The sequence below is a fragment of the Giraffa tippelskirchi genome, chromosome 13, assembly GCF_054371585.1.
Source record: "Giraffa tippelskirchi isolate mGirTip1 chromosome 13, T2T-mGirTip1v1.2.pri, whole genome shotgun sequence".
Lineage (NCBI taxonomy): Eukaryota > Metazoa > Chordata > Mammalia > Artiodactyla > Giraffidae > Giraffa > Giraffa tippelskirchi.
Window position 1 is genome coordinate 38,759,970 of NC_137287.1, and position 11,722 is coordinate 38,771,691.

Consider the following 11,722-nt stretch of genomic DNA (forward strand, 5'->3'; position numbering starts at 1 on the left):
AGTGAGGATTTAAAGGGCCGGACCTCTTTTTCACCCCCTTCTTTTTCCGATTTTCCCCTTTCAGGAGTCAGACACTAAAGATGAGGACATTAAAAAATAGAAACCCTACATCTGTGGAGAAAATTAGAAATGACTGCATGTGCCCAAGGCTCAGAAAAGATCTAAGAACATATAAAGTTCACACTTCAGTCAGAGACAGCCTATAACATTAACAAAATAATAATAAAAATAAAAAAGCTCTCAAACAACAACAACAACAACAAAAACAACAATCCCTGGGGAAGGGAGAGAATCTGATTTTCAGAGTTACCACATTATTAGATTTAAATGTCCGGTGTTCAACAAAAATCACGGGGCAAACAAAGAGACAGGAAACATGGCCAGTTCAAAGGAAAAACATATCAACAGAAAAGTGTTCCTGGAAGACTTGTGTCCGTGCATGCTAAGTCAAATCTGACTCTGTAACCCCATGGGCTGTAGCCCCCCAGGCTCCTCTGTCCATGGGATTCTCCAGGCAAGAATACTGGAGTGGGTTGCCATTCCCTCCTCCAGGGGATCTTCCTGACCCAGGGGTTGAACCCGCGTCTCTTTATCTCTTGCATTGGCAGGTGGGTTCTTTAGCACTAGCGTCACCTGGGAAGCCCTGAGAAAGACTTACTGGCAGGCAGATTCTTTACAGTTCCACTAACATGTGGTACTTAGAGTTGTCAAATTCACAGAGACAGGAAGTACAGTGGTGACTGTCAGGGGCCAAAAGTGGGGAGAAGGGGTAGTCTGTGTTTAATGGGGACAGAGTTTCAGTTTTATATGCTGAAAGGAGTAGTGGGAATGAGGGTGCTCATTTCTGCACAGCAATATGACTGTATTTAATACTGCTGACCTCTACACTTAAAAATGGTCGAGATGGTAAATTTTATATACGTGTATTATACCACAATAAGAAAAAAGGTTAATTTTTTGAAAACTATATGATTCTTTTTATATTTAGCAAATGCAAACCAATCTACTGGGATAGAAAGTGGTTGGTTGGTTGGGGGGGGGGCAGAGGGGAGGAATTGAAACTGAGAAGAACACTGTGGTCCCCCCCACCCCAAGTACAAAGGTCCTTCCATGCCCCCTGCCTCTTGTTTATAGAAAAGCTGAAGTCACCCATGTTTGATCCCTAGTCAGAGAACTAGATCCCACGTACCGCAACTGGAAGACCCAGCACAGCCAAAGGAGAAAAGGAAACCTGAAGCCTCCCGAGCCTCCCTGAGTCACAAAAGAGCAGGCTCAAGCAGTTAACAATCCGGACAATAGAGTCACAGAAGCTTTCAGTGTCTGATGGACATTCCTGAGTTGTTTTACAGATACTGTAACTGCTCCCAGGGGAAAAGGCTAACTGAATGATGACCAGACAACAGCCATGATGTAAGCGGCGCCATCTTGAGCAGTACTGAATCTACGGTGAGCATCAGTCCAAGAACTGGCCCCAAGAGAGTGGGATTAACGCTATTGCTCATAATAGTCTGCATCTTTGTGGGCATCAACATAACTGTAGCTTGCTCTGCCGACATATGTAAGCAGGCAACTAAAATTGTCAGCAGAGATGCTACAGACCCATGTCAACATATTCCACCCTAAGAATACGACACCCTACGTCAGCAGGAGAAAGTTGTAGGAAACAGACCTTTGCCCATGCTGCCCTGGAAATGGAGCGATGTCCAAGAGTGGGGATTTATAAGCAGCTCTTTGCAGGAAAGAATTTTTTGCAGGAAAAGAGTTTTATTTATCTTTTTTTTTTTTTTTTTGCAGGAAAGAGCTCTCTGCAGGAGGTCCCTTTTGTCTTGTCACTTTAGCAAAGCTGTATTGTAACTAACCTCCGGCCCAAGCCCACTTTTCAAATCTTTTGCTCACACAATACTTTGCCTAACCTGTTTCTTTCCTCAGATCAAAGAAATAGAGATGAAGAAAAAGGAATTAACAGATGACTAGATCTCTTCCTTAGCTTCCCCTTCAGTAATCTCCCAAAGAAATTGTGTGAACAAGATAACATCTAAAGAAAGATTACAAGATTGCATGCAAAAGGAGATGTCGATCAATGATTAGCTGAGTTTACTTTCCGTTTTTCTCTTTCAAAACTTTGTTCATGGCCAAGCAGAACTTCAGAGAGAGTTCTGGGACACAAGTCTGCCTTCTCCCCAGGTTGCTAGCTTCCCAATTTTTTTTTTTTTTCTGGCCATATGCAGGGTTCTCAACCAGGGATCAAACCTGTGCCTCCTGCAGTGGAAGCATGGAGTCTTAATTACTGAGTCACCAGGGAAGTCCCTCTCTCCTGTTGTTTTCCTCTTTGTTTCATTCTATCCATATTCGCTTTATTCACCTTATTTTTAATAACCCTTTAAAAATTGTTTACCTGCTGAGATCTGTCTCTTGATTCTCTACTCTGCCTTTCCCCATTTTCTTGTTAATTAGCCTGATGTTTTTTCTTTAGTAAGACCCAGAAGGGGGAGCTGGGACCACAAATTCATAAGGCTTCCTGAACAGTCCTTTGGTTTTGGCAGCAGTCAGATTATATGAGGTACTGAAGCAAAAGGGCCACCCCAACCACATCATGTACTATGAGCCTGGTGAGGGGCATCCTCAGTGGGTGACTGTCCAGGTCATTTTATATTTAATATCTGTGTATTTGGCTGTACCAGGTCTTAGTGGCAGCACAAGGAATCTTTCAGTTGGAACACATGGGATCTAGTTCCCCGACAAGAGATCGACCTGGGCCCCCTGCATTGGGAATGTGGAGTCTTAGCCACTAGACCACCAGGGAAGTCCCTCCAGGTCATCCCAAAGTCCCTCCAGCTCATCCTAGGTGGCTGGCATACAGCGTTATCAGCCACTTCATCTGGAGCATTCCTCTTGGCGTTTATGGGGAGAGATGGAGAGTTCTCCTTCTCAGGGAAATTAGACCTTATGGGGGCTTCTATCTAGTTTACCAGGCTGGCTGTTCCCTCGGAAATAACCTCCTGAAGGGCTGGATCCCGTAAAACCATCTGTGATTGCTTCACGTTGAGCTGTGTGTCCCAACTCAGACATGCCCTCAACACCCTGCAGGTTCAGAACCAGGGAACAGCCCCTAAGCTAGTGACTCATCATCCATTTCTGTAAAGGGTCTTCAAGAAGATGAGGATAAGGATACACCTTACCTTACAGCTTGTCATTTAAAATGAGAAGCCCCCTCCAGGCTGTCCCCCTGCTTTCAGTAGCTCCTTGGGCTTGCCCCTCCCCGTACCCTGACTCCCTTCCTGGTGACTCGAGGTCTCAGAGGTACTCACAGTTGTCCCAGCGTGACTCTTCCCTCTGTGGGTGGCGCTAGACTAGTGGTCAAACCTCAGACTCACCAAAATCTGCCCAGTACCAAGGTTCCAGCCAGCACTCCCTTTTACTTTCCTTCTAGCTATCACAGATAACAATAATAACCGACAGAATATTAATAGTTTGTCTTTTTCTTATTAGTCTTCATTTCCTTCTGCCTCCCTTAAACCAACTCCCTGGGAGTTGGATCCATTCCTAAATTCCGCTGCCAGCTGTTACCTTCAGTACTTGAGTACAGTGGGCTTCCCTGGTGGCTCAGTGATAGAGAACCCGCCTCCCAATGAAGGAGACACGGGTTCGATCCCTGGGTCAGGGAGATCTCCTGGAGGAGGGCAGGGCAACCCAGTCCAGTATTCCTGCCTGGGAAATCCCATGGACAGAGGAGCCTGGTGGGCTTCAGTCCATGGGGTCACAAAGAATCGGACACGACTGAGCAACTAAACAACAAAAACAACAACCTGAGTACAGCACAGCTGCTTCTCCAGATGGTGGGTGACCACGTGGCCACCAGGAACCAGGATCTCTGCACCCCCTGCCCTTTCATCCTTTCTCTTCCCAAGCCACGTGTTTCCGTGAGTTCCTCCAAAACCCACTTCACTGGCACCAACTTAACGAAAGCCTCATCTCTCCTAGCCTCTTTATTAACAAGAGTTTTAGGAGCTTTGCACCACAAACTGAGAGCAGAGACTGATAACTAAGTTTTCTATTATTTTATACCATGTCCATCATCAGATTGGCAAAAATTAAAAGCTTTATATTAGCTAGGTTCAGGCCAGATGAAACTCACACTTTGCTTATAGGAATATGTTTCATGGTTGCTCTGTAATGGGATCAAACTTTCCACACAAAATTTGGTTCAGGGGACTTCGCAGGGGGTTCAGTGGCTAAGACGCCACGCTCCCAATGCAGGGGGCCTGGGCTCAACCCCTGGCAAGGGAACTAGATCCTACATACTGCAACTAAGAGTTCACAAGCTGCAACTGAAGATCCTGTGTGCTGCAACTAAGACCCAAATAATAAGCAAAAATACATTTAAAAAAATGTGGCTCAGATGTGAAGATTGATGAGGCCACATGTCACAAGAGAACAGGATGAGACTGGTGATTCACATAGTGAGGCTTCCTGGGGGGAGCAGGGCAGGTGCTCCAGCAGGTCTGAAATGGCTTGAGAGGGTGAGGAGGGGCCTTCGCTGTGGTCAGGGGGAGAGGCTGGGCTGAGGGCCCCTCCAATCTGGCCAGAGCGCTCCTGGATTAAATTTCTCTCCTGTGCATGGGAGCAGGGAGCAGGGCCTTATTAGTTTGTATCCAGAAGGAAGAGGAAGCCTGGAGCTTCAACAACAAACAACAACAAACATCAGAAATGGTGTTAGACTTTTGATTACAGAGTATAAATTAATACCTACCCCTTGGAGACAATTGGGCCAGATTTACTAAATCCGAAGGAGCCTAAAAAAATGACCACAAATTATTTTCTACTCCTCCTGCAGAGAGGCAGAATTTACTTCTTTCCCCTTGAATCTGGGCTGACTCAGTGCCTTGTCTGACCAGAAGCATGCTGTAGAAGTGACGGTTCTGGGAACTTCAGGACTTCCCTGGTGGTCCCGTGGTTAAGAATCCACCCGCCAATGTAGGAGAGCCAGGTGAGCTCCCTGGTCCCAGAAAGACTTCACGTGCCGCAGAGCAGCTCAGTCTTGCACCACAAGTACTGAACCCACCCTCTAGAGGTGGAGAGCCGCACTCCCGAAGCCTGCGTCCTAGGGCCGTTGCCCGCAACAGAAGCCCACACTCCGTAATGAAGAGCAGCCCAGTGCAAAGCAACAAAGATCCAGCGCAGCCAAAAATAAATGAATGAATCAAAAAAAAAAGAAGCCTGGCAGCTTCCTTCTGCTCTGGTTTCTTGGAACCTCATTTTGGGGAAGTCAGCTGCCTCCAGTCAAGGATAGCCTCCCTGGGAGGAAATTCAGGCGGCCACGTACAGAGGGTGCATCCAGAAAGAAACGCTGTCTGACCCCAGGTGACCCAGCCAGGCAGCCCAGGCGCCAGATGTGGGAGCCGAGACACCATCTGACTCCGGCCCCACCACCATCTCACCTGCAACCTCATGAGACTCCAGCAGAAGCCAGCCGACCCTCAGAAGGGTGAGAGAGAAAACCAAATTGTTGTTCCAAGCCTCTAAATGGTGGGATAGTTACTACCCAGCAAGAGGTCACTAGAACACTTCCCCCAACTGATTCCAGAAGTAGATGAATGACAGCATAAAATTCCACCCAAGAATCCACGGAAATCTGTGTACAACGATGAGGATCTGCATTAAAACATTGTTTATAACTTGGAAAAAGTGCCAGGAGACTAAGTGCTCACTGATAGGTGAGCGGAGAAATAAATTGGGTCATAAACATTGGATGAAATACCTTACAGCTGTTAAGAACAAACTAAATCTAAATACATCTTCCTGGATAAGTCTGAGAACATTCTGGAAAACAGCTGCTCGAATTCTTCCCCACGAAGTCAATGTCCCAAAAGACACATAAGAAGACAGGGGGAGTGTTGTTGATGAATGGAGACTAAAGAGAAATGGTCAGCTGATCACATGTGATAAAGGTATATGGTTCCGTAGTGGGGTATCTGCATCCTTAGAGAGACAAGCCGAAGTAGCTGATGCTTAGCAAAATGTGTGCAAGTGCGTGTCATATAAGAGAGAGAGAGAAAGCCAGTGTGACAAAACAGCCACCACTGGGTGTCAAGTGGAGGGTATTTGTTATGTCATTCCTGTAACTTTCCTTTGTGTGTGTGTGTTTTAGTTGCTCAATCATGTATGACTCTTTGTGACCCCATGGACTGCAGCCTGCCAGGCTCCTCTGTCCGTGGAATTCTCTAGGCAAGAACACTGGAGTGGGTTGCCATTCCCTTCTCCTGGGGATCTTCCTGACCCAGAGATTGAACCCCAGGTCTCCCGCAATGCAGGCAGATTCTTTACCATCTGAGCCACCCGAGTCTTTGTTGCCGTATGCGGGATCTATGATCTTCCTGCGGTGTGCCAACTCTTTGTTGAGACATTCAAGATGTGAATGCTTAGTTTCATCATGCGGGATCTTTAGTTACAGCATGTGGGATTTAGATCCCTGTGCATTGGGAGCTCGGAGTCTTCGCGCCTGGACCACCAAGGGAAGTCCTCAGCTCTATTGATTCCACTGATACACCCAACATGGGTGAATTTCAGCAGCATTATGCTGGGTCAAAACAGCCAGGCACCAAAGACTACACATCGGACGTGATTCTGATGCAGGAGATTTACAACTAGCCTCCTGCTGGCATCTCTTGGGGCACGAAGAATTGGGCTTCAGGCTGGCTACTTAAAACTGTTAGCATTTCTTGAGACAAGAGATAGGTGGGCTCCAGCTAAGGCATTTACATTTAGCCTCCTGTTTGCCCTCTGAAATGGAAGTGTCAGGCGAGTGTATGATCCTCGATTCTGTCTCGTCACAACAAAGATTTGGAGTGACGGACATTAAAGCCCTCGGCGTGTCACAGCTCTCAGGTCTTGGACAGACCGTGTTATATAGCTCTCAGATCTCAAACGGACCGTGTTATAGCTCTTAGACAAATCAGTGTTACAGCTCTGTGTTACAGCTCTATTTTATTTAGATAATAGCAGGAAAATCCATCCTCGAGGCGTGAGGGCATGTCAACCCAAAGATGTGAAGAGAAAAATGCCCCAGTGTGCAGGAGAGAGAGAGAGCCCTTTGGCTCCTCTTTTTGTATGTTTTTCACTCCCCCTGGGCCTGCCCTATGCAAATTGGGCCAGTCAGGAGTGCTGTTTGTTCTACCTGAAGTCCTCACTCCGGTCCTCGGACCTTCCTTTAACCTTCCTTTGTTCTATTTTCGCGAGCTTTTCGCTTCCTTGTCTTTTAGCCACTGCCATTTTGGACTCCTGTTTCCTATTTTAACTACCTAACAGAAGTAACAACAAAAGCAGGGTAAATAGCCAGTGTTTGTCTCTTGTAGATAATGGTGTTTGTCTCTTAAGATAACAGTCATGGCAATAGTCAAGGTGAGGACAAAGAGGGACAGAAGCCTATTTGAGTAAAGGATTAAGATATCTCCGCTTGCCTCTCTTTTGGGACAAGAGACTCTACACATGTGCAGAAAGACTCCTTGTAGGTCAAAAGTCAAGGGATAATGCCAGGCCATAATGAGTCTTGCTTTTCCCAGCAGGCTTCACTTTGAGATCCATCTTGGCTGAGAGGTGTATGCACACCCAGGGGAGTGTCCCAGGGTAGGTCAGGTGTGGATAAAGGAACCAGATAACTGGCCTGAAGGAAGACAAAGACCCGGAAGAACTGTCCTGTATAAACAACTTAACCGCCTCTCTTCTGCACTCCTCACTAGGGGGGACACTCACACCCTTTCTCTCTGGGTGTCCATCCCTACCTTGCTTCTTCTTAACTAAACAATTTCTCTATGTGCTCTCCCACTTGTCGTTGTGCTATGTCTCTAATAATAAACTTTGTACCTGTATTTACAGTTTCTGCCTCCATGATAAGTGCATTTTTCAATGGGGGCAAAGATCCAGGGAAAAAAAATAGCTTCTTGCCTCTAGCCCTTCCTGGTCCTGTGGCTAGGATTGATGGTTCTCTGTCATCCAGGCTTCTCAGGTTCAACTCTTGGTCAGGGAATTAAGATCTCGTTTCACTCCACTGCTCACCGCTGCCTCGCTGTGATCAATTTCATTCAGAGAGCATTCTGGTGTGAAATGAAATATTTCCTGCGGTACCAGTGGACAAGAAATGTCCCAGCTATCCACGATTCCCACCCTCCAAATCTGAATTTCCGAGCCATGCCAAAAGGTGGCGTCACTCCCTACACTCGGAACTTAAGGATGTCACAGTCAGGAGTGATTACAGCCCTCTAGTGTGCCCTAAGGGAATTCAAGAAGAGACGGATACCTCTGCAAAAATGCAGGATGCTGGTCCCAGATAGCTGAGATGCATATGAAAGGAATGACTTCAATAATCCCAGACACTTGGGGCTCTCCTGGTGGCTCAGACAGTAAAGAACATGCCTGCGTTGCAGGAGTCTCAGGTTCAATCCCTGGGTCAGGAAGATCCCCTGCAGAAGGGAGTGGCAACCCACTCCACTATTCTTGCCTGGAAAATTCCATGAACAGAGGAGCCTGGCAGGACTGAGCAACTAACACTTTCACTTTCTTTCACTTGCATCTTCTCATACATAGAAGAATGCTAAATTCCTTAACGTGATATTCAGTTTTCTTTACTTAACAATAATATTTGATGTTCAGACCACCTGCCCCCTTTGTTGCAAGCTTGTTTATAGCCTGACTCCCTCTCCCACCCCCCCAGAGCAGTCTCTCAGGGCTACCTGAAGTACTGTCTCCCGGGCTCGGAGTCCCTAACGTTCCCACCAAATAAAATAACTCTACATTTAGGTTGTGACTAGTTTTTCATTTGACACTGGAAGAGGCAAAGTCAAGCTGATCAGTGGTTGCCAGGGGATAAGCCCTGGGGAAGGAGCCTGGGGAGCTCTGAGCACTGGACCACAGAGCTGGGAGAGATGCTACCGACAGAGGCTCCAGGAGGAGCCAGCCCTGCCCACAACTGGATGTAGGACTTCTGACCCCCAGAACTATGAAACAATTTGTTCCTGTTGTTTGAGCTATCCAGTTTGTGGTCATTTGTTAGAGAAGCCCTAGGAAATGAACGTGTATGTGTGCTCAGTCACGTCCAATTCTTTGCGACCTTGTGGTCTATAGCCCACCAGGCTCCTCTGTCCATGGAATTTCCCAGGCAAGAATACTGGAGTGGGTTGCCATGCCCTCCTCCAGAGGATCTTCCCAACCCAGGGATTGAATCCACGTCTCTTGGGTATCCTGCACTGGCAGGTGGATTCTTTACCAAGGCACCACCTGGGAACCTCATAGGAAATGAATATCCACCAATAAAAACATCATTTTTTTTTTAAGTTGAGAAAAAAAAAAGAAAACTTGGAAATAATAGGCTAAATGAAAAAAGCAAGTTTCAGAACAATGTGTTCAGTGTAAAACAGTTTATAGGAAGGTTTTTAAAGGCCCCAAACAATACTGCTTATTGTTCATAGGCTTTGCATATGTTGAAAACACCGGGAGGCGCCCTGGTCTGGAAGTGCCCCAACCCCCTGGTTGCCTTGATGGAGGGGGAGGAGCATTCTGCCGGCTTCCCCCGCCCAGCGGAGTCCTTGTGAGGCCCGCAGAGGCTTCCCCAAGGAGGAAATGCCAAGATTTGGAACACTAGGCGCACACCAGGTGGTGAGGAAGGTCTGGGAGAGTATTCAGGGCCAAGGCCAGGCCTGGAGGCTAAAGGAGGCAGGCTTGCTTGAGGGCCACTTGGAGACCAGGGGACTGGATTATTTTCCCTTCTTTTATCTGAACCTGTCCCTAGGGCTTCCTAGGGACTTCCCTGGGGCCACTCTGTCCCTCTTCTCCATCTTCACCTGGAATCAGCAAGGAGCCTGGAGGCCAGATTCGAATGCCCCAAGAATGACCTTGGCTGGGAGGCAGGCAAGCTGGGATGAAGCACTGGTCATGGAGGCACAGACAAATCACTTTGCCTCCCTGAGCTGGTAAACTGTGAATGGTCATGACCTCACAGGACTGCTGTGAGGATGGAGTACACTGTAATATTAACACATGTGGTGAGTCACTTCTTATGGCCCTGCTGAGCACCAGCGCAGCCTAAGTGCTCGTACCTTACCTTCACCCTCATTCAACTGTCAGAACTCCATTAGCGGGGGACTGTGATCACCTCCATTCTACAAATAGGGAAACTGAGGGCAGCTGAATGACTCAGGCACACACAGCTGATATTAGCCAATCTGGGATCTAGACTGAAGCATGCAATGCCAGCTCCTGTGAGCTACACTCCGTGGTGTGTTTTTTATTGGTTCGTTTCTGGTTTACATAGGTCTAAACTTCCTTCGACCTCCTGGGTGGACTGTGAACCTCCTAGTAATAGGGCCTTCATGACTGTCTCCAGGCGAGCCCAGCCCCTCCTCCGTAGCACTGGGGCTCAAGGAAGGCGTGCTGAGTGCGCGTGTGGTGTAGGTGGAGCCCTGGGTGATCCTGGCGTTTGCAGGGAGTTGGGCGGCAGCACCAAGGCAAGGCTGGGCTGCCTTCAGCTCTCTGACATCCACCAGGCTGTCGCCCAGGTGCTATGGAAGAATGTGGTGGCTTTACCAGGCGAGGCAGCCCACAGACCGCTTTGCGATGGAACTGGTGGAGCCCCTGCTCTATGCTGGCAGGAAACCTTGTCCCAGCCCAGGATGCAGGAGTCCCAGCCTGGAACCAGCCCTCCAAGGAGCCCTTACATCCAATTCCCCACGAGTCAGGAGTCCCAGCTCCCATTTTCCTCCTGTTTTTCTAAGACTCAGCCAGACAGGACCCCAGTCCTCCAAGGCTCAAAAACCCTGACACCCACAGCCAGAGGGTCAGGGGACTCAGCCAGTACTGGCTGACAAAAGCTGATATGGACGTCTCTGCCCATCTCCACATTCAAAGATGTCAATGTCAGTAGCTTGAAATCAGCCTTGGGGCTTTCCCTGGTGGTATAATAGTTGAGAATCGCACTTCTAGGACTTCCCCAGCGGCACAGTGGATAAGAATCTGCCTGCCAACGCAGGGGACACGGGTTCGATCCCTGGTCTGGGAAGATTCTAACTGCCTCGGAGTAACTAAGCCTATGTGTCACAACATCTGAGCCTGTGTACTGAAGCCTGTGTGCCTAGAGCCCATGCTCTGCCATGAGAGAAGCCACCGCAATGAGAAGCCTGTGCACCGCAATGAGGAGTAGCCCTGCTCTTCGCAAGTAGAGAAAGTCTGTGCGCAGCCACCAAGACCCAGTGCAACCAAAATAAATGAATTAAAAAAAAAGAAAAAAGAAAAAAGAATCATGCTTCGACTGCAAGGGGCATGGGTTCGATCCCTAGTTAGGGAAGTAAGATCCACATGCTGCCCAGTGCTGCCAAAAAAAAAAAGAAAGAAAAAAAAAGTAATCAGCCTTGGAGGGAGTATTTATAGCACAGAAATTGGCAGAATTAACAAGTCAAGGCTTTCTCTTTCCCCAGACAGCCTGTTGTTAAAGAGTCACCAACACACCACTGCTCCGAGTCCTCCGTCCATCCCCACTCACTAGGCCAGGAGCCCCTTTCATAGGGACCCAGGGAGCCCTGGAAGTCTGAGGAGACTCTCAAGAAGCCACCAGGCCACGGCTGGGGCATCGCCCGCAAGCCCCAGGCTGCCCCGGGCTCGACCCCGGAACTCAGCCATGGGTCCTCCCAGTCTCCTCACCCGGTCCTCTGCCCCTGACTCTGCAGCCTGGGAGCTG

General features: G+C 48.2%; 1 long non-coding RNA gene across 1 annotated transcript; it reads left to right on the top strand.

Moving 5' to 3' along the window:
• The first annotated feature begins 4,472 nt into the window (after positions 1-4,472).
• Positions 4,473-7,871, top strand: LOC145531782 (uncharacterized). The gene is made up of 2 exons (XR_014072743.1): positions 4,473-5,948; positions 7,563-7,871. It is a non-coding gene; the product is annotated as an uncharacterized LOC145531782 (long non-coding RNA).
• The last annotated feature ends 3,851 nt before the right edge of the window (positions 7,872-11,722 follow it).